The sequence below is a fragment of the Panthera tigris genome, chromosome B3 (assembly GCF_018350195.1).
Source record: "Panthera tigris isolate Pti1 chromosome B3, P.tigris_Pti1_mat1.1, whole genome shotgun sequence".
Taxonomy (NCBI): Eukaryota; Metazoa; Chordata; class Mammalia; order Carnivora; family Felidae; genus Panthera; species Panthera tigris.
In genome coordinates this window covers 60,108,838-60,130,570 of record NC_056665.1, presented here as the reverse complement: position 1 = coordinate 60,130,570, position 21,733 = coordinate 60,108,838, and the positions used below count along the sequence as shown (strand labels likewise).

The 21,733-nt window shown below is 37.9% G+C and overlaps 1 protein-coding gene across 4 annotated transcripts in view; it reads right to left on the bottom strand.

Moving 5' to 3' along the window:
* Positions 1-21,521, bottom strand: part of TTBK2 (tau tubulin kinase 2) — a 167,905-nt gene extending 146,384 nt beyond the window's left edge. Inside the window, exon 1 of one of the 4 annotated variants that reach the window (XM_042989059.1) lies at positions 21,370-21,521. The gene's annotated coding sequence lies outside the window, so the exon portion shown is untranslated. Of the gene's footprint in view, positions 1-13,514; positions 13,534-20,965; positions 21,342-21,369 lie in introns of those variants that run through there. The other 3 variants (XM_007081723.3, XM_042989058.1, XM_042989060.1) reach the window with 3 other exon arrangements.
* Positions 21,522-21,733: the final 212 nt, after the last annotated feature.

Sequence of the window (21,733 nt, the reverse complement as noted above, 5' to 3'; positions counted from 1 at the left end):
TCTGAATATTCACCTAATCAAAATTAAGATATAACATTACTGAAAAAATAGGACTTAACTGTAGTAGGAATGAGATAAGCAATGAAAAAAATAAAATTCCCATCTTCCATAGAAAAAAGCCAATATATTATAACTAAAATTTAAAAGTTAGGGGCGCCTGGGTGGTTCAGTTGGTTGAGCGTCTGACTTCAGTTCAGGTCATGATCTCTTGGTTCCTGGGTTCGAGCCCTGCATTGGACTCTGTGCTGACAGCTTGGAGCCTGGAGCCTGCTTCAGATTCTGTGTCTCCCTCTCTCTCTGCCCCTCCACTGCTCACACTCTGTCCCTCTCTCTCTAAAATAAACATTAAAAAAAAATTTTAATAAAAATTAATCAGCAGCAATACAAGCACATCAGTTTAAGATATAGAGGTAAACAATGAAAAAATCAGGAAAAAGTGTTCAAATGAGTACTTCTGCAGAGTTGTAAACAGGGCAGACGGGGAGGAAAGAAAACTGTTCTTTTCTATAATAAAGTGCAGAGAATCATTAAACTTTACATGCATATTTAAATTAATTGAAAATAAAAAAATAAATTTAAAAAGTAACTTGTTGGGGCAGTTGGTTGGCTCAGTCAGTTGAGCGTCTGGCCCTTGATTGTGGCTAAGGTCATGATCTCATCATTCATGGTTTCCAGCCCCCCGGAGAGCGTGCTTGGGATTCTGTTTCCCCCTCTGCCCCTCCCCCACACTCACTCTCTCCCTCTCTCTCTCTCCTCCTCTCTCTCCCTCTCTCAAAAATAAGTAAATGAACATTTAAAAAAAAGTAACTTGTAAAATATTTAAACATGAAAAATTCTTTATGCTTCAAGTTAAAGAGTTATAAAACAGTATATATAGATATATACATATCTATCCATATATATAGATAGATAGATATGTATATATAATCCCATTTGTATTTTTAAAAGTGTACACACAAATTATGTATAGAAAAAACCTGCATTGGGGTGCCTGGGTGGCTCAGTTGGTTGAGCGTCCAACTTTAGCTCAAGTCATGATCTTACTCGTGGGTTTAAGCCCTGCTCCCCCCAAGTAGGGCTCTAAACTAACAGCTCAGAGTCTGGAGCCTGCTTCCGATTCTGTGTCCATCTCTCTCTCTCAAAAATAAATACACACTTAAAAAAATAAAATAAAAAACCTGACTGATATTTACCAACTATTAACAAATTAACTATTAACAAATTATATAGTTCTATATAATAGGATTATTTTCTTAAGGAGGATTCCTCTTCTGTAAATTTACTACACCAAATACAGATTTTTACAATAAGAAGAGAAACACTGTTTTTAAAAGTTAAAAATTTTAACCCTTACATATATGGTCAAATGATTTTCAACAAAGGTGTCAAAACTATTCCATGGGGAAAGGACAATCTTTTTTAAATGCTTACTTTATAATCGTATGCAAAAATTTACTGAAAATAGAGTTAAAAAAAACTATACAACTCTTAGAAGACTACATAGGGGAAAAGCTTCATAACATTGGATCTGGCAATGATATCTTGACTATAATATCAAAACAAGAAAAAACAGATAAATTGGATTTCATAAAAATTAAAAACTTTTGTGAAGCAAAGGATGCTATCAACAGAATGAAAAGGCAATGGAATGGGAAAAAAATATCTGCAAATCATATCTGATAATGGGTTAAATATCTACAGTATATAAAGAACTACAACTCAACAACAAAACAATGTTTTTAAATAGGCAAACAACCTGAATAGATATTTTTCCAAAGAAAATATGCAAATGGAAAGTACATTAAAAGATGCTGAACATCATTAATTATTAGGGAAACACAAATCCGACCAGTAACCACTTTATACCCATTAGAATGACAATTATAAACACACACACACACACACACACACACACACACACACACACACACACACAAACTGCTGGCAAAGATGAAGAGAAACTAGAACCCCTGTGCATTGCTGATATTAACTTAAAATGGTGCAGCCACTACAGAAAACATTATTGGCGGTCACCCTCAAAAGTAAGCATAGAATTAAAATATGATTAAATAATTCGACCTCTGAGTATATAGCCAAAAGAATTCAAAGGAGTCAAAAAGACATTTGCACACCATTGTTCATAGCAACACTATTCACAATAGCCAAGAGGTGGAAGTACCCAAGTCTCCATCCCAAGTGACAGACTAATGGATAAACAAAATGTAGTACATACATATAATGGAATAGTATTCAATCTTAAAAAGGAAGGAAATTCTCAAACACACTACAACATGAATGAACCTTGAAGACATTATGCTAAGTTAAATAAGCCCATCACAAAAGGTCATATTTATGGTTCAATTTATAATAGGTACCTAGGTAGGCAAACTCATAGAGACAGAAAAGCAGTTTCTGTCTGGTGGGTTGCTAAGGGCTACAAGGAGGGGATAGTGTTGATTTACTGTTTGGATACGGAATTTCATTTTGGGAAGATGAAAAAGTTCTGGTGGCACAATAGTGTTAAGGTATGTAATGGCACTGAATTTGTCCACTTAGAAATGGTTAAAATGGTAAATCTTATGTGTATTCTACCACAGTAAAAAAAAATTTTTTTTAATGATTACTAGTTACCCCTCAGATATAACTACAAAATCCAAATAATTTTCATGGTCTCACTCTAGGTTACCAATGGAAATATCATGGAACAAATGATACCCTGGGTGGAGTCCTTCACAGAACACTGAAATAAATCTAAGAATACACCTGTTCCAATTAGGAACTGAACCCTACAGGGGCGCCTGGGTGGCGCAGTCGGTTAAGCGTCCGACTTCAGCCAGGTCACGATCTCGCGGTCCGTGAGTTCGAGCCCCGCGTCAGGCTCTGGGCTGATGGCTCGGAGCCTGGAGCCTGTTTCCGATTCTGTGTCTCCCTCTCTCTCTGCCCCTCCCCCATTCATGCTCTGTCTCTCTCTGTCCCAAAAATAAATAAAAAACGTTGAAAAAAAAAAAAAAAAAAAAGGAACTGAACCCTACAGAAAACACCTAGAATCTTATAAGCTACCAAGATGTACTACTTGTACTGCTTCTAAAATGGCTCCCAATGATCTCTCATCTCATGCTTTTGATCCCTCCTTGAGTGTAGGCGAAATCTAATGACTTGGGGTGCCTGGGTGGTTCAGTTGGTTAAGCATCCGACTTTGGCTTAGGTCATGATCTCACGGTTCGTGAGTTTGAGCCCCGCATTGGGCTCTGTGCTGACAGCTCGGAGTCTGGAGCCTGTGACTCCCTCTCTCTGCTCCTCCCCTACTCATACTCTGTCTCTCTCTGTCTCAAAAATAAATAAACATTAAAACAAATTTTTTAACAACAACAAAAAAATCTAGTGGCTTGCCGCTAATGAATAGAATATAACAAAAGTGATAGGTTGCTTCCCAAATATATTACTAAAGACATCTACCTTGCTCACATTCTTTCTCTTTGGCCCTTCCCACTTGGTGCTCTGATGAAGCAAGCTGCCATGTTGCCTCCCAAGAAAGGCCCAACATGGCAAAGAACTGAGGACAGCCCTTGCTAGCAAAATTATATGATTCCATTTATAACTGGTACCAAGAGCTATAGCAGAGAGCTGAGGCCCTCAGTTCAACCACTCCAAAGGAACTGAATCAATGCCAACCATCGGACTAAGCAAGGAAACAGATCCTTCCCCAGCTGAGCCATGTGACAACTACAGCCTATCCTGACTGCAACCTGTGACTGACCCTAAAACAGAGTACCTACCTGACCCACACCCAAAATCTTGCCCTAAAGACACTGTAAAATAACAAATGTTGTTATTCCAAAACACTAAGTTTTGGGTAACTTGTTATGCAGCAATAAATAAGTGACACGCCAGCCTTCAATGGTATGGGGCAATAGTTCTTTCTGATTCCACATCACTAAGTATATCTAAACAGTGAATGTAATTTGGCTGCAAATAATTGGAATTCATTTTTCAGTAACACTAATAACTTAAAAATAATCAATCTTGATGCAAGAAAACTAGATACTGCAAGAGAAAAATTAAAAATTTCCTCCCTAGTAATATTCATGACCTAGAATAACCTAGGTGACCTTAATGACCTAGATCCTAATAGAGTAAACAGCATACTGATGAATTCAGTCGATGAGGATAAATCTGAAGATGTTGCCAAAACAGACCCAAAGATGATGAAATATGAACAAAACATACTAAATGGATATTCAATTTGTAAAATAACATGTGGTGAAAAATCACTTGAAACATGTGTTAGATAGAAAAAGACTGAGAAGAAAACAGCCAACAAATTAATAAGCAAACACTGACAATCCCCTAGATTATAAATCCCTTAAAGATGAAAACCATATCATAATCACATATCCTCTGCCATAATAAAAAAATATATAAACTTTGCAGTTAATCAATAGATATCTGAGGGGTGCCTGGGTGGCTCAGTTGGCTGAATGTCCGACTCTGGCTTAGTTCATGATCTCATCGTTCACGAATTCAAGCCCCACATCAGGCTGTGTGCACAGCTCAGAGCCTGGAGCCTGCTTCAATTTCTATGTCTCCCTCTCTCTCTGCCCCTCACCTGCTCACACTCTTGTCTCTTTCTCTCTCTCTCAAAAATAAACATTTAAAAAAAATTTTTTAACACAAAAGTGTATTTAAAAAAAATAGATATTTGATGAAGTTAATTAATAAAACGAAAATGAGGAAACAAACTATAATTTAAAAGTTATACAGATTCACATACACAAATAGAAAGATGCGAAGAAAAGGAGAAAAGGAAAATGAAAATAAGAATAAGAGGAACAATGGCAAATAGATAAAAAAATCCTATAATAATTCTATAAACATAAGCTAGACCAAACCACACCAAATGAAGAGAACTCCCTATAAGAGAAATTAACATAATACTGCAGTGAGTTTATTGTGCTCTAAGTCCAGGAACTTCTCAAAAAATAGACATGAAGACCAAACTACCTGGAGTCAAATCCTGGTTGTGTAATCTAAGGCCCATTACTTAGCTTTTCCATGCTCAATTTCCTCATCTAAAAAAAAAACAGGTAACAATGGTGGCTATCTCAGGATTAAAAGTGACAATATATGATATATGTAAACTATTTATCACAATGCCTGGCATACTAAGTGTGCTCAATAAATGGCCATGATTACTTAATAAATCATTGTGTATGCTTCTTAACCAAAAGAAGAAACAGTCACATTAACAGACATACTACTGTCCAAAGCAGTCCCTGTGCTGCTTGAATGCTGATGAACAGAAATTATCATGTTTGCATAGAGGCCTTGAATTTAAACCCATTATACAACTACTACTTAGCAAATTCATACAAAAATGTTTTTGCCAGCAAGAGAAAAATATTACTCTACAACTATGATTACAAATTAAATTACAGCATTTGCATTGTTATAATCTTGCTTTTAAGGTTAAGTGAAAATTGGCTGATCAAAAAGGGAATAAAAATAAACCAATGCCACCTACTATTTCTAAATTCGAAAAAGTATAAATTAGTTCCTAAATGTGTCTTGACTTGAAGCAAATTTTGAGAATCCGCCCACATAAAGGAAGGAAGCATTATCATAGTGACTATCAAAGAAGAAATTATTTAAAAATAAAAACTTAGACTCTCATAAACCATTGGTAGGAATGTACTCTGGAAATAGTTCTAAGTAAAGCTGAAAATGTGCATACCTCGTGACCCAATAACTCTCTTCCCAGGTATATATCCTAAAAATACTCTTCTCTCATGAGCCCCAGGAAACATACACAAATATGTTCATAGCCACACCATCCATAAACGCCAAAACAAAAAACAACTCAAATGTCCAGTAAGAGAAGAAAGGATAAAGTGTAGTATATAGTCATACAGTTAAGAAAGAAAGAAAGAAAGAAAGAAAGAAAGAAAGAAAGAAAGAAAGAAAGAAAGAATTAGTTTCCTACTGCTACTGTAACAAATTACCACAAATTTATTGGCACAACAATGCAAATTTATAATCTTACAATGGTAGAAATCAAAAGTCCAGGCTTCTAAATGGGGCTAAAATCAAGGTGTCAGTAAGGCTATGCTTGTAATGGAGGCTCTAGGAGATAATCCTTTATCCTGTCTTTTCCAGCTTCTAGAAGCTGCCGGTATGCTTTGGCTCACGGCCCCATCCTGCATCTTCCAACCTAGTTGTACAGCATCTTCAAATCTTTCTCTCTGAGCTCTGCTTCAAACATCATGTCTCTTTATATATGTCTCGCTCTTCTAAGGTCCCTTGTGATTACACTGAACCAACCTGGATAATCAAAGATAATCTTCAAAAGCCTTAACTTAATCACATCTGCAAAGTGCCTTCTGACATATAAGGTAACACATTCACAGGGCACCTGGGTGGCTCAGTCAGTTAGGGGTCAGACTCTTGATTCCATCTCAGATCATCATCTCACAGTTGTGGGACCGAGACCCAAGTCAGGCTCTGCATGAGCAGTGCAGGGGTTAGGGCACCAATATCTTCAAGGGACCATTTTCTACCTACCACAAAAACTATGCTAAACCAAAAATAAACTACTGTGACACTGAACTACTAGAACAAGTCTCACAAACAACATTGAAAAAAATCATACAATATAGATCCTTTTTTTAAACTTATTTATTTATTTTGAGAGAGAGAGAGAGGGAGCATGCAAGCCAGAGAGGGAGAGTGGGAAAGAGAGAATCCCAAGCAGGCTCCGTGCTGTCAGCGCGAAGCCTGATGCAGGGGCTTGATCCCATGAACTATGAGATCATGACCTGAGCTGAAATCAAGAGTCCGTTGCTTAACCAACTGAGCCACCCAGGTGCCCCCCCCAATATAAATCCTTTTATATTAAGTTCAAAAATAAGCAAAACTAAATTATGTTAAATAGGGATGCAAACATAGGTAGTAAGTCTATAAAGAAAAGCAAGGACATGATTTTTTACAAAAGTCACGAGAATAGATTCCTTTGGGGTATAAGGGAATAAATCAGGAAGGGGCTTCTGAGATGCAGGTAATGTTCTATTTCTTGACCATTTATAATAATGTTAAATTTCACACCAATGTTTTACGTAGTCTATGATTAATATGTCTTATAAAAAAAAAAAAAAAAAAAAAGCAGGAGGGATACCGGGGCACGCAGTTGGTTAAGTGTCCCACTTCGACTCACGTCATGATCTCATGGCTACAGAGTTCAAGCCCTATGTCTCAGAGCCTGGAGCCTGCTTCGGATTCTGTGTCTCCCTCACTCCTCTCTCTGCCCCTCCCCCGTCTCTCAAAAATAAATGTTAAAAAAAATAAATAAGTGAAAACAGCAAAAGATAATAGTCATATAAACCAGAGGCAAGGAAGCTAGGCACAGAATAGATTAGGCAACAATCATCTAGCAGTGTGACAGACAGCAGGAGACTGTTCCATCTATGCAATAGTGAAAAGCCAGCTAACCTATGAGTTGGTCATAGGGCAGAAATCTAGGTTCAGAGTAAAGAAGCAGGCTTATAAGCACATACATAATTTACAATGCTTTAAATTTCTTGAGGTCAAGAGCAGAATTCTTCTCATCTTTGTACTTAGTATCTAGCATAATACCTACCACAGAACAATCTTTCAATAAATGTTTAATTATTGGAAGAATGAATACAACTTCTTTCACATTCTATACAGCTGAGTCAAATTAAGTCATCCTCAAACAAGTAATTGAGAGTTGATTTGAAAATAGTCATTCAATGAATTGTTATAAATACACAGAAGAGTAGGTAGAAATGTAATGCATGGTTTTGCCCTTAATTAATTTACAAGCAAGGAAAGAAGAAAACATAAATAATTATTTCCAAATTATTCTTTAAAATAGAATACATAATGCAAAAACAGAACGTAACAGTAATTCTCTGGACTTAAAAGGTAAAAAATACAAAAAGTTAATCAACATCAAACTGTAAGGGCCAAGTACACATGACAAATCAGAAATGCGAGAGGTTTACATGAGATAGGATGATTATACAAAGTTTCTCAGAGGAGGTGGACAGGATTTATGATGATGGTTCAGTAGATTGCAAAATAACCACAAATTCCTCCCACTCCTGTATACATATCTTTTTACAATGTGACCTTGCTGCATCTCCCACAAAGAGGTAGAGTTTCTTTATCCTGGAAACTGAGGTTGGCCCTGTGACTTGCTTTGACCAACAGAACATTAGCAAACATGACCCAGAAGCTTGAAAAGCATTTATGCTCTCAACTAGCCCTCTATTGCTTGTTTTGGAACCCAAATTGTGAAGAAACCCAAGCTAGCACAATGCCTCGCATACATGAGCCCAGACAAGACCAAAAAAGAATATGCAGTTGGACCCAAACGGCCAATCCACAGAATATTTTACTAACAAATTGTGTTACCCTCTGAACTTTGGGGTGGTTTGTTTGAAGGCAAAAGCTAACTGACTGAGGAGCTAAGCAAAGGCACATAAATAGAAATGAACAAAACACACAAGTGCATGGAAAAATGAATATGTACAGTTGTCTACATGGACTAAGATTGGTCTAAAAGAGTTCTGATCATAGAGAAAGAATACATAGACATGAAAGGTAAACTGAGTTCAGACTATAAAAATCATGCTAGGAAGAAAATGAACTTTATTCTATTTCAGCAAAGGGGAGCCAATAAGGAACTTCGTATAAGGGGGATGAATATAAAGCAAAAGGAAACAAAGTTCAGTTATAACTATTATTATCTAGATATACTGTATAACTAACTATATAACTATATAACTGTGTGTGTGTGTGTGTGTGTGTGTGTGTGTGTGTGTGTGGATATATAGATAGCTATATATCTATAACTAGATATCCTCCTATTTGGAGGGGAAGCTAGATAATTCACAAAATAAATAACAGCATGGTTTTTATACATAGTGCCATATACAGTTTATGTTAGATTCTGCTCTTGAACAGAGTAGTAGGAAAATTATTTTTACTACAATTTTAATCCCAATAAGAAGAGTGCTAGAATTAATCATCAGAAGCTTATGATGTGTCTAAAGGGCACAGAAGATATCTTTGAAGCTATATTTGGGCATAAAGATAATACATAAATTTCTAATGACAGCATAACTGTGAAATATGACTCCTCTTTGAGATTTAAATATACTCACCAGGTGAATGCAGCTCCTGGCCACAATAAAGTGACAGGGACCAGATTTACCCTACCACATTAAACAACTAGAAAAAAGGACAAAATATATGAAACATGGTTTTTAGACACTATTGACAATAAGCACTACAGAATAGGGATTCATGAGAAAAAGGGAAATAAAGTTAGCCTTACAAGTGCCCCCAACTCACTACCTGGAGAGAATTTCCAGGCCACACTACAGGGATGGGGAACCCAAACAAAGACCAGAAATCTCACTGAGTTAAGGAGACAAAATTCAAAGACAAAGTTCTGGGGAGGTCAAGGCAAAACGAAACACTGGAGAGGAGAAAGCACATCAGCACAAAGAATGAGCTGTGGATATCTAGAGAGAATTCTCCTTGAGATTCTGGCTAAGTACTTATCAATGCACCTGTGTAAGGAAGTGAAATGATCAAAACCAAGTTCAAACCACTGGAAAGGGGCAGGCAGAACAATCTTTGATGCTCAAATAAGGCTAAGAATAGTTTGCATACTCACCAGACAGAGTGAAAAAGACCTTCAAAAACATTCAGAGCCTTGGATGCATCAAAGTATTTTCAAATAACTGTATCCCAAAACAAACTCCCCAATATTTAAAGGAATACAAAAAAAAAAAAAAAAAAAAAAAAAAAAATCCAGCACGTAACAATGTAAAATCATAATGTCTGGCACTCAAACAAATTACCAGGGATGCAAAAAAGGAAATATCAATCAATAAAAACAAACCCAAGTCAAAGCATTCTGAAGAAAGAAGAACAAAGCTGAAGGTATCACAATCCCAGATTTCCAGATCTACTACAAAGCTGAATCATCAAAACAGACACACAGAAAAGAGAACCCAGAAATAAAACCACACATTTATAGTCAATTAATCTACAACAAAGGAGGCAAGATTATACAATGGAGAAAAGACAGTCTCTTCAATAAATGGTGCTAGGAAAATTAGACAGCTACATGCAAAACAATGAAACTGGACCACTTTCTTATACCATACGCAAAAATGAACTCAAAGTGGATTAAAGACCTAACTGTGAGACCTGAAACCATAAAATCCTAGAAGAAAACATAGGCAGTAATCTCTCTGACATTAGCATTAGCAACATTTTTCTAGATAGATCTCTGCAGGAAAGCAAAAACAAACTATTGGGACTACATTAAAATAAAAAGCTTTTGCATAGTGAAGGAAACCATCAACAAAACCGAAAACGTAACCAACTGAATGGGAGAAGCTATTTGCAAATAATATATCTGATAAGTGGTTAATATCCAAAATATATAAACAACTTACACAACTCAACAGAAAAAAAAAAAAAAAAATCCAAAGAATCCAATTTTAAAATGCGCAGAGGCCCCAAATAGGCATTTTTCCAGTAGACATACATACAGATGTCCAACAGACACATGAAAACATGTTCAACATCATTAATTATTAGGGACATGAAAATTAAAACCACGATGAGATATCACCTTACACCTGTCAGTGTGCTAGCATCAAAAAGATAAGAAATAACAAGTGTTAGCAAGGATGTGGAGAAAAAGGAACTCTCTTACACTATTGATGGTAAGCAAATGCGCAGAGCCACTACGGAAAACAGTATGCACGTTCCTCAAAAAAACTAAAAATAGAAATACCATGTGATCCAGTAATTCTACTACTAGGTATTTATCCAATGAAAACACTAATTCAAAATGCTATATGCACTCCTGTGTTTACTGCAGCATTACGTATAATAGCCAAGATATGGAAGCAAACTAAGTGCCCATCAAGAGATGAATAAATAGGGGCATCCAGGTGGCTCAACTGGTTAAGTGTCCGACTCTTGATTTCTGCTCCAGTCATGATTTTATGCTGGGTGTGAAGCCTGCTTAAGCTTCTCTCTCTCTCCCTCTCTCCCCTCTTCCCCTCCCCCACTTGCGCACATTCTCTCTCTCTCTCTCTCTCTCTCTCTCTCTCTCGCTTTCTCAAAAAAAAAAAAAAGAGAGAGAGAGAGAGAGAGAGAGATGAATGAATAAAAAAGAAGTTACATATCATGGAATATATATGGAATGTGGACTATTACTCAGCCGTAAAAGAATGAGATCTTGCTATTTGTCACATGGACCTAGAAGGTCTGTGAAATAAGTCAGACAGAGAAAGACTAATACAATATGATTCCACTTATATGTGGAATCTAAAACAAATAAAAACAAATGAACAACAAAAAAAGTAGATGCACAAATACAAAGAACAAACTGGTGACTGCCACAGGAGAGGGCCGTGGTGGGATGGGCAAAATGGGTGAAGGAGATTAAGAGGTATAGACTTCTAGTTAATGGAGTGAATAAATCACGGAGATGAAAGGTTAAGCACAGGAAATACAGCCAATGGTATTGTAATAGCATTGCATGGTAACAAATGGGAGCTACACTTGTGGTGAGCACAGCATACATAACTCTAGTCTTACCTTAGCACTGTACTCTACACACCTGAAACTAACGTAACATTCATTGTGTATCAAATATACTTTAATTAAAAAAAAAAAAAAAAGGAAGAACAGAAAGGAAAAAAGAAAAGTAAAAACAGACCCAGAAATAGAAGTGGTAGACAAGGACTTTTAGACATTAAAAGTATATATCTGAGATAAAAAAAAAAGGGGGGGAGGAGCGCCTGGGTGGCTCAGTCGGTTAAGTGTCTGACTTCAGCTCAGGTCATGATCTCACAGTTCATGAGTTCAAGCTCTGAGTCTGGCTGTGCACTGACAGCTCAGAGCCTGGGGCCTGCTTCAGATTCTGTTTCCCTCTTACTCTGCCCCTCCCCTATTTGTGTTCTCTCTCTTTCAAAAATAAATAAATAAACATTAAAACAACAACAACACTGGATAGGATTAACACCAGATTAGCTACTGTAAAAGAAGGGATTATGAACTGGAAGATAGAGAAGAGAAGAGAAAAAAAAAAAAAAAAACTATCCAAAATGAAACATACAGACAAAAAGAAACCCAACCAACAGATCATCAGTTAGTTATGGGATAACATCAAAAAGCCTAAAACATGTAATGTAACTGGAGTCCCAGAAGGAAAGAACAGACTGTTTACACTTTTATTTTGTTGTCAGTTACTGTAACCATACTGTCTTATATAAAGTTTCTTTCCACTTTTAGTAGATATTTTCATTTCTAGATACACTTATTGGGTCCAGAGGGATTCCATGCTAGGGGGAAAAAAATCTAAAGAAAAAAAAGTCTTAAATTTTTTCAAATTTGATAAAAAAAACATTTAACAAACACCTCCTATTATTAGAGTAAAAGACCAGATGCTTTCAAAGTAATCCTGATCTATTATATAAACAGGTAGAATACATAATCTGTAATCCAAAAATAGATTAAAATATAGTATGATGCAGAGTGGCTACCTCCTATCTCAAAGTCAAAATAATATATTTTTCACATTATAAAAAATAACCTTGGGGTGTCCAGCTCAGTCAGCTAAGCACCCAACTTCAGTTCGAGTCACGATCTCCTGGTTTGTCAATTTGAGCCCCACATTGGGCTCTCTGCTGTCAGTGCAGAGCCCAATTCAGATCTTATGCCCCCTTCGTCTCTGCCCCTCCCCCCTCGGTTTTTTTGTTGTTTAAAAAGTTTATGTATTTATTTTGAGAGAGAGAGAACACAAAGGGGGGTTAGGACAGAGAGAGAGGGAGAGAGAGAATCCCAAGGAAGATTCACACTGTCAGTGCAGAGCCCAACTAAGGGCTCAAATCCACAAACTGTGAGATCAAGAGTCAGATGCTCAACTGACCAAGCCACCCAGGAGCCTCTCAGTTATGTTTTTAAACAAGCTGAGAGACAGATGCAAGTTTACAGAGGTACACAACAGCTAAGTTTTTCAAGACACTTAATAATATTAATGTAAAGAACAGAAATAACAATCAAGAATAGGATAAATCTCATGGGATTTTGTTTTTGTTTTACCCCAAAGATTTTTGGCCAGAGCCTCTCTAAAGGGCTATTAAAAAGAGATAAAGATTTGTGATTAATGCTATTTGCTGATAGCAAAAGGAAAAGAATATTTAGTCACCATTCATACTTCAAATGTTCCTTCTAAACTTTCACAGGAGGTAAATTACACTTCTAGCAGCATGGAAACTCTCTGGGTTCAATAAATATATTCAAGAAAGTAAAATACCTATTAAAGACAAACTTTACAAGTCAGTATAGTTCCAATTACTGACAACAGGATAAAAGTGTAAACAATCTAGTTCTCTTCTCCCTGGCTACAACACTAACAACACATAAGCAAATCCTTTCCCTAAAGAAAGTACAGTGTAACTTACATGGCCAGATTGTAATGAAAACACTGAACAAGACCGTTCCTTGGGTAAAATCTTCTGTAGCTATATCAACCAAACAAAGCATTATAGGTCTATGATCTTCCCACTAAGACAAAGGGAAAAAAATCAATACAGAAACTTCTCTGTAATGATCTCCATTTTAATTATATTAATTTTCCTTTTTAAAAACAGCAAAACTGAGGCAAAAAGGAGTTAAGTAAAGTACTATGATATGTTACAGTAAAGATTAGAATACACTCAAATTGCATCCTGATGCATAATTAACAGTTTGTATTCACTTGCTGTGTAAGCGTTTATTTTTTTATTTTTTTAATGTTTATTTATTTTTTTTAAATATATGAAATTTATTGTCAAATTGGTTTCCATACAACACCCAGTGCTCATCCCAACAGGTGCCCTCCTCAATACCCACCACCCCCCCTCCCCTCCCTCCCACCCCCCATCAGCCCTCAGTTTGCTCTCAGTTTTTAAGAATCTCTTATGCTTTGGCTCTCTCCCACTCAAGCATTTATTAATGTAGAGGTTAATGGCTCTAGTAACTTTATTTTCTAAACCAAAATTAGGTGCCAGAATATGGTAAGAGACTTTTTTTTCTGATTTAAAATGCACTACATATTTTTAAACTTACAAAGATATCCAAATTATATCCTAATTACTTGTATATTTAATAAGTCACCTATAGGGGCACCTGGGTGGCTCAGTCGGTTAAGCGTCCGACTTCAGCTCAGGTCACGATCTCAGTCTGTGAGTTGGAGCCCTGCGTAGGGCTCTGTGCTGACAGCTCAGAGCCTGGAGCCTGCTTCAGATTCTGTGTCTCCCTCTCTCTCTGCCCCTTCCCCACTCATGCTCTGTCTCTCTCTGTCTCAAAAAAATAAATAAAAACATTAAAAAAAAATTTTTTTTAATAAAAAAATAATAAGTCACCTATAAACTGTTAGATTCTAGCCACAGAGAGACAGTTACTTACCTGGAAGACTTCTTTTTTGTAGCCATACATACCCTCCTACTGGTAATGCCTAGTCCTCATTTCTGAGATTCAAACACAGAATGTGAAACATAACATAGGAATTCTGTCAGTACTCAAGCAACTGAAGCCTGAGAAAACCCAAAGTAGATACTCATACTGTACAGAGAGGTGGACAGACTCTGTAGAACCAAATTTTTCAAATGCTCTGGTGTTCTGAAAGCATTTGTCTGAAGCTGTTTCAAAAGCTGTGTGAACATTTAATTCTTATTAAATTGTTTTATTTAAAAAGCTTATTAAAAATAAATTATTATTTTTAATTACTTAACTGCTTATAGCTGTAATATATCTATTAACCTCTGAATCTGCTGGCATATGGAGAATAAACTGTGGGTGACAAAACAGAAGACTACTTCCCTGAACCCACTCCCCAGACTGTTAGTTCTGTCTGGTAATACGTTCACCCAGTAGTCTGCATTTTCCCTTCATGATACTTGGAACACTTAGAATTCCTTATTCTATAACAGACTGCCTCCATTATATTGTTAAGCTCCAGAAGTGACATCATTTTTGTCCTTTTCACTGCCAAATCTCTAACCCCTAGCATAGTAACACAATAGATGCTGAACAAATATTTAATGAACAAATGGATGAGGCTATTACAATAGTTCCAAGGAGAGATAATGAGGTTCAGAGCTGCCACATGTTTAAGGAGAGGTAATGAAGTGAAAAGAGGCTAAGTTAAGGTACTTACAATAGAAATAAAAAGGAGAGATTCTGTGCAGGTAGAACCAGGGGGAAAAGGAAACCAAAATATATACATACATAATGAGATTTTTGAGCTTGGGCAACTGATTAAATAATAATACCTTCATTTGTAGAACTAAAGCACTTAAAAGAGGGCTGACTTTTGTCTTGGACATGTTGGATTTTCTAAGTGCTAAACAAGCGCAGCAGAAATGAAGTCCTAATCTAGTTTACTATCTACCATACGAATTAGCTTCCAGATGATTTTTTCAAATCAAATTTCATGAGAGGCAAGAGTCTCTTTAGCTATTCATTTTTTCCTACTTCCTCCCCTCATCTCTGCCTCATTGGTCATTGCAAAATGTTGATAAAACCATTTCTGAAGTATTTTAGAAACTAGGCCCTTAATGAATCAAAGAAAGTAAGAAAGAGGGTCTTTCCAACTTAATATATAATATATAACATGTATAAAACTAAATGTCAGACAAATATTAACAAAATACAGTATTTAAATGAATAAGACAAGGAAAACAATGTGAAATCACTTTTTTAAAAAGGCAATTATCTTGAAACTGCAGAAAGAAGACAAATGTAAAAAAATGATAAAAGGAAGCAACCAAGTGTCCATCCATTGATGAATGGATAAAGAAGTGGTATATATACACAATAGAATATTTCAGCCACAAAAAACAATGAGATCTTGGCATTTGTGACAACATGATGGACCTAAGGGGTATTTTGCTAAGTGAAATTAGTCAGACAGAAAAGGACAAATACCATATTATTTCACTTATATATGGAATCTAAAAAACAAAACAAATGAACAAACAAAAAAGCATTAACAGACCCATAAATACAAAGAACAAACTGAGGGTTGCCAAGGGCAGGGGGCAAAATGGGTAAAGGGGAGTGGGAGGTACAGGCTTCCAGTTATGGAATGAATAAGTCATGGGAATAAAGGGTACAGCATAGGAAATATAGGCAATGGTACTATAATAGCACTGTATGGTGACATATGGTAGGTACACTTGTGGTGGGCATAGTGTTACATATAAGTTGTGTACATATGAAACTAAAGTAACATTTTGTACCAACCATACACTTCTATATAAAAAAAATGATAAAAAGCATTCTGGTAAAAATACATATAATGGCAAATAAATTTTCTATTTCAAACATTTAAAAACACCAATTCTTATTTTCATTAAGATGCAAACTTTCTATAAAACAAAAATGCTGATTCCTAAAACACAGTTAAATCCTGAAAGCTTACCAGAGAGAGTGAAAAGCTACCACCTCCCATTCTTTTTCTTTCTTTTTTTTTTTTTTTAATCTTTACTTCTTTATTTTTGAGAGAGAGGGAGAGAACTCAGGGAGGGGCAGAGAGAAGGGGAAGGATAGAGAAAAGGGAAGGGGCAGAGAGAAAGTGAGACACAGAATCTGAAGCAGGCTCCATCCACGCTCTGAGCTGTCTGTGTAGAACCCAACTCGGGGCTTGAACCCACAAACCATGAGATCATGACCTGAGCTTAAGTCGGATGCTTAACTAACTAGGCCACCCAGGCTCCCCTACCACCTCCTATTCTTCAGAAGACACTAAAACACCTCAGATTCTTTTCAAAGAACACTTAATTTTTTGTAATGTTTATTTTTGAGAGAGAGAGAGAGCGTGTGCGCACACATAAGGGGGGAGGGGAGGCGGAGAGAGAGCATAGGAAGCAGGCTGACAGTAGAGAGTCTGATGCAGGACTCTAACTCACGAACCATGAGATCATGACCTGACCTGAATTTGAAGGCTTAATGAACTTAACCACCCAGGTGCCCCATAACACTTAATTTTTTACCATGGGAAGTTTAAATCTAAGTGAAAGTGAATTTCTTAATACAATAAAAAGGAACTATCAACATCCCAAAACATCGAGGATCTCATATACAAAGGTTAAAAAAAAAAAATCATGAAAAAAATTCAATACAAGTCCAACTCTTGATTTCACCTGAGGTCATGATCTCACAGTTTGTGAGCTCCGTCTCTGCATAGGGCACTGTGCTGGCAGTGCGGAGCCTGCTTGGGACTCTCTCACTCCATCTCTCTCTGCTCCTCCCCTGCTTGTGCTCTCTCTCAAAATAAATAAACATTAAAAAAAAAAGCAGACAAACAGAACAGGGGCGCCTAGGTGGCTCAGTCAGTTGAGCGCCTGACTTCAGCTCAGGTCACTCATTATCTCACTGTTTATAGGCTAAAGCCCCATGTCCAGCTCTGTGGTGACAGCTCAGAGCATGGAGCCTGCTTCAGATTCTGTGTCTCCCTCTCTCTCTGACCCTCCCCTGCTTGTGTTCTATCTCTTTCTCTCTCAAAAATTAACAACCATTAAAAAAAAAAAAAGAACATATAAAATAACCACAAAGAGAAGAATAATTATGTTTATCATAGTCATAAAACATAAATGAAAATATACCAAGAAATCTGCTTAAAAATCACCGATTTAAAAGATGAAATTTTCTGGCAAAATTGACATTCACATTACGTAAATAATTTAATTTCAGTATGTATTTTAGAGATTTTTATTTTTTTTAAGTAATCTCTAGACCCAAGGTGGGACTTGAACTCACAACCCCAAGATCAAGAGTCACATGCTCCACCAGCCAGCCACCCTTCAACCTGTATTTTAAACCTACAATAAGATCACCAGATATTAAGGAAGACAGAAACTTTTTTTTTTCGAGAGAGAGAGAGAGAAAGAGCGCAAGGGGCAGGGGAGAGAGGCAGAGAAGAAGGAGAAAGAGAGAGAGAGGGAGAGAAAAAGAGAGAGAGAGGGAGAGAGAATTGCACACAGTCTACATGACCAAGCAGAGCCTGACACGGGGCTTGATCCCACAACTTGGGATCACAACCTGAGCTGAAATCAGAGTCCAACGCTCAAAAGATTGAGCCTCCCAGGCACCCCAAGGAAGACAGTAACTTCTGAGTGGCAATACTATATGTTTGTACATATGCTCAAAAGTTAGCTCTAAAATACTCAACTTTTTCATACAGACTTAAAGACTCCTGTCTCAAACATGGAAGTATGACATTTAACCTGAAAACACTGAGCATTTACAAATAAAAGTTATAAAAGTATTTTCAACACAAGGATTCTATCCACTGAAGCCTCAGGTGGGGTGGGGGGGGGGTGGTGGCGGGGGTTAGAATCCACCACTGCCATCGCTATTATTTACAATACACTGCATAACAACAACAAAAAAAGGACGACAAGGAAGTAAAATAGCATAAATATGTTTAATTTCAAAAATTCATACATTGAAGATATCCTGCAATATTACTAATCAAATAAACGGACACAACTCCAGCTATATGTTGAGTATTTCTCAAAAACCTCAAGAAGAGAAAAAAAAAAAAAAGGAATACATGACTAGAATCATTGTGAGTAACTTAAATTGTAAAGTTTAAATTATAAAGCCCAAATCGTAAAGTTGTTTGTCACATATCTATAAAAGAATTTTTCTACAGGAGACTTCTTTAAGAGTGGGGAAGGATGTAAGCTATATTTTCCATTAATTCTAAAAGGCTATTTTATTTCGTGAATCAATTCAACCCACACTAGTTCAATAATGGTCATTAAAATTTTCCCCTTGTTATACATTGCTTGTTTTTAGGCAACAAACATTCATTAACTCACAGAGTTTCTGAGGATTAGGAATCTAAGAGTGTCTTAGTTGGGTGGTTCCAGGTCAAAGTCTCTCACAAGTTGCAATCAAGTTGTCATCTCTATATAGTACTTTTTAAGGTTATAAAATATAAAGAATTGACTGCCCCTGTCAAAGTTAGATTCCATGATAGTGAACTAAGCTCTGTAAGATTTGTTTACATTGAAAAACCAACAATCTATCACTAATTATCACCTTTTAGCCCATTTTTTTGAGGTAAAATACTTTCAAATTTGTCTAAATTATACAAACTTCACTTTCAACTCTACATTTAAAACTATTTGAAGCCCTATATAATTGAGTTCAATTTGCTAAAGCAAATGAGCGTGTTCTCATGGAGATTTCCTGAGGCATTAAAATAATCAGTATTTTTTTAAGTCAAAAAAAGACACAAAATCTGAAATCATATATAGTACAATAGAGAATTTACTAAATTATGTATTAACCACAGTACAAGAGCATAAGCAAGATCTATTATTTTTAGCCCCTTACTGAAGATCAGATTTATTTCAATTTGATATTATAAATTAAATTAATGAAGCTAGGGGCTTCAATTTCTTTTATGTTTCTAAAACTGAAAGAGAAAAAAACATTTCCTAACATTCTATCATAAAAGAATGAGAAACTTTCCTTTATAAGCATGCTTCAGACATCCCTTTCAGTGCCTTGATCTAAGATACATCATACAGGAAAACATAACCTTCTAAATTAAAGGTTCCTTTTGGTATGTTTTCAATTTGAATGGATCACAATATGCCATGGAAATGAGTACACTTATTATTTGAAAAATTTCTAGAGTTAGTTCTTCAAGATTAGTCATATTAGTAATATTTGTCAACATTACTGTTTCTTTATAAGAAATACATAACATTCAATTCCCTCGATACTTTAAAATCAATCTCCCATCTCTCCTTTCCCCCCAAAGAGAACATTATTCTACTGAGCCAAAAGAAAACAGCAAACACATCTTTCTTTGTGGTCTACTCTGGCAAATCAGTGTTTAGAAACCAATGCAACTGTTATTAATGGCTCAGAACACACACTAACAAAACACAGAGTGGATTCTCCCTGCGTGTATGTGTACATGCGCCCATTCATAATAATGTGATCCTCGTGTATTTCAGTTTTTTTGGATTTCAAAATCTCAATTTCTACTGAATACCAAAACATCTTTACATAATACATAGACTATAAGAAAACTGCTCTCTCTCATGTTTAAAGAACAATTTCTAAAGCTAAGGATGAGAAGAGTTAATACCGGGATTGCTGCCACCTATCAACTTTAATTCAAAGCAAAGCACAACTCAATGTCATTTTTACCTCCAATGCAGCCACGACTGAAACAAAATTAACTTCACTGTGCGATAAAGTATCCTGGCATCCAATGGATTATTTACTTCTCTGATTTGACAGTACAAACGTGTGGAGTCTTTTGTCCCTCCCACAGCACCCAGGGTGTCAACATCATCTTAGTCCAGGCAAATGGCAGGCAAATCCTTCAGGTCATTACTTTGCACCTTAAGTACCAGAAAGTCATGGCCTTCATTGTCGTTACTACACAGCAAACACACTGCATAGTCCCATGCCTCCTTCTATTATATTTGGGGAGGCGGGGTGCGAAAGAAGCGCTCAGTGTATCCTGAGAACCCTCTGTGCTCAGCCCTGGTACCAGAAGCTACATAAATACAAGCAATATATGGGTCACCTACAGAGAGAGAAACAGACGAAGCTTCGTGACCCTCCAAGTTCAGTCAAGACACCGAAAGGCTCTCGGGAAACAGGGCACAAGCCTTCGGGTAAACGGTGTAGAAGCAGACGGTCTCCGAGGTGGAGTGACTAGGTCTGGCACAAGCCCAGGGCGTGGGCAGCTACCGAGGAGACTCTCGTACCCTTCCCCTCCGCACCAGGGTCGGTCACTCCGCGAGGGGTGCGGCTGGAGGAGGGGGTCAGGACTGGGGGAGGGCGGGGCCCGGGGCACCCCAGAGGCGCCCGGGGGGTTCGGGGGGGTGTGTCCTACCTGGGCCGTGGCAGACGCAGGGATTTCGGGCGGAGGGCTCGGATCCAGCTCAGGACCAGGACCGACAGGGATCAACCCTCAGCAGGCGGGACCGCCGCCGCCTGCCCATCCCCCGCCGCCGACTGCGGCGGGAGCCGAGCGCGGCTTCGAGGGCCGGCCGGCTGGGTAGTCCCCTCGGGTACCGTCCGCGTTTACTGGCGGCGGCGGCGGCTGCGGCTGCTGTTAATGCTGCTGCTGGCCGCCCCCAGCCGCTGCTCTTGTGCCAGCCCCTGCTCCTCCTCCTGCCGCCGCCGCCGCCGCCTCGTCCCCACCGCTCCCATCGCCGCTGCGGCGACTACTGCAGCGCCCGCTGACCCGACCCGACGTTATTCTCCCCCTTCGCAACCCGACACAGCCTAGCCCACCTGCCCTGCCAGTGCGCACGCCCACCTCTCCGCCGCAGGTGCTGATTGGAGAGCACGACCCGAACCCGCCACGTCGGTTGGCTGGTCCCATTGCCTATCACGACGGGGGCGGAGAGTCAGGCAGAGAGCGTCTCCGCCCCCCACCGGAGAATTGCCGCTATCTTCAGGTTTGCCTGAGAGGGCGAGTTACCGGGAAAGGAGCATCACAATGGCAGCGCGCGTGCGCGCTGGAATTCTGGGCCTTGTAGTTCCAGCCACAGCCGCAACTGCCCGTGGGTCCGGAGCGTAGAAGTAGAGCTCCTGAGACTAGTGGTTGGCCCACGTTGGTGTCCTCTTAGCTCAGTAGTTAACTTGCTTATAGAGG